Consider the following 2,500-nt stretch of genomic DNA (forward strand, 5'->3'; position numbering starts at 1 on the left):
GGGTCCGAGATTGTAGTGCAACACCAGTCAAGTTTGTAAATCCATGATTTCATTTCCAGTTAAAACCGGTCTTTTTTCACAGAGTGGTTATACAAGATAAAGCGTAAATAGTAGGCTTTACACGAATAAAAGAATTTGTAAAGTCCATTATTTAAGCCTTTTCTCATCTATATAGACGTCTAAGAATTTAAGACTTTTCTCTATATATAGACGTCTAAGAATCCATAAGTCAGAAAAATATGCACTCGTATATTTGTCAATAGAGTGGGTACATTAATCGAAGTGTACAATATTATATATCCATTTCGGTCGATCTTTACCTATCAGTTTTGCACTAGGGGTTCAACGGAGTGTTAAATAACAGCCAGATTATGTAACCCAGCGTTCTTCAGAGATAGAAATTATGGAATTTAGATTCTATAACTGCCATCTCTGAACAACGCAGGGTTACGTAATCGGGCTGTTACCCAATACGTGGTTAAACCCCAAGTGCAAAAGCGATAGGTAAGAGCGGCCGTAATGGATATATAATATTGTAGACTTCGCACAACCACGAGATTGTACTTTCAATCCCTAGACCGGATGGTGTGTTGTGTTCTTGAGCAAAACACTTCATCTTACGTTGCTCTGCGAAAACTTCGCCACCTGACCCGTAGTACACCTGGATGCACCTGTTCAGGCAATGTCAATGAGATGGAGAGAGAGCGAGCTAATGTGCGGCAGGAATATTTGATCCCTGGAAACAAACCATTTTAGCAGAGGTCGTTCGGTAAGAGCTGATCTCTCATATATCGTCTTCGACGGGAGAGGCCACCATATGTACATCGATAGATAATAAATAGGGGTTTGTGTATGTATGTATGTATGTATGTATGTATATGCCTGAGTGTGTCCGGGTGCGTGGGATGTATGTATATTTGCTTGTGTCTATATCTGTTATATAGACTATTATATACTAATCCTGCCAAGTTAAACGCAGCCTTTCATCCCTGCCTTGTCGATAAAATGAAATGCCAATCAAATACTGGAATCGATAATATCGACTCAACCCATCCACCCCACCTAACACTGATGATTTTCTGACTAAAGACTTGCTCCACCCTTATTGCAGCCCCTATTTGTTCCATGTACTTCTCGAGATTTTTGCTCACTGTTCCCAGGGCTCCGACAATTATTGGTACTACTGCTACCTTTTTCATCGACCACAACTGCTTAATCTCTCAAGTTAACCTGAGTGGCTGTGTGGTAAGTAGCTTGCTTACGAACCACATGGTTCCGGGTTCAGTCCAACTGCGTGGCACCTTGGGCAAATGTCTTCTACTATAACCGCGGGCCGACCAAGGCCTTGTGAGTGGATTTTGTAGACGGAAACTGAAAGAAGCTCGTCGTATATATATATATATATATATATATATATATATATATATATATATATATATATATATATATATATATATATATATATATATATATATAGATAGATAGATAGATAGATAGATAGATAGATAGATAGATAGATTGGAGAAAAACGATTACTGAATTAAAACGATTGCTGAATCCAAAGTGCAGCCATTCCTTGATCTAATGGGGTCGATACATTTCATCTCACTCTAAAATATTGAATCCAAAACTGAAAGCGTGTTTCAACTTCTGTATCGACTGACTCCCCATCAGTCGACCCACGATATCTTCTTTCTCTTGTATCTTTTCTTACTGCCTTTGCGTCAGATGGACGATTTATAATTAAGCTTTCCACGTTTCTCGATCTAACCGGGTTGCTTGAGATTTCATTTGGTTGCTGATTTTATTCCTAGGCCCCATCGGTTTCAGTATATATTTGACATACCCGAAGTATACATGAAGTCGCTAGAGTATATGGACATACCTAGAATATATATGGTGTCTAAAGTATATATGAGGTACCTAAAGTGCATGAAGTACTACCGTATACATGGAGGTACCTAGAGTATATATGAGGTACCTAAAGTGCATGAAGTACTACCGTATACATGGAGGTACCTAGAGTATATATGAGGTACCTAAAGTGCATGAAGTACTACCGTATACATGGAGGTACCTAGAGTATATATGAGGTACCTAAAGTGCATGAAGTACTACCGTATACATGGAGGTACCTAGAGTATATATGAGGTACTCTTCAATGAGAGATGCTACAAATTTGTCGTTATTCAGATTTATTATCCTTATTCTATTGTTTTACTTTGACGTTTAAAATCCACGTCTCTCTATCTATCTCTCTCTCTCTCTATCTATCTCTCTCTCTATCTATCTCTCTCTCTCTCTCGCTCTCTATCTATCTCTCTCTCTCTCTATCTATCTATCTCTGCAAACGGAGAAGAACTGGGATGAGATAACGAGTAGGGTGGCCACTCTCTGCCGGCAATGGTCCGAGAGGAAGCTGTCCCTAAAAGGTCGGGCGGAGGTGGCGAACGCGTACATCGCGTCCGTCATCGAATACCGCCTGACCGTCGTGCCTTGT

Source organism: Octopus bimaculoides, chromosome 6 (assembly GCF_046866305.1).
Source record: "Octopus bimaculoides isolate indiv1 chromosome 6, ASM4686630v1, whole genome shotgun sequence".
Lineage (NCBI taxonomy): Eukaryota > Metazoa > Mollusca > Cephalopoda > Octopoda > Octopodidae > Octopus > Octopus bimaculoides.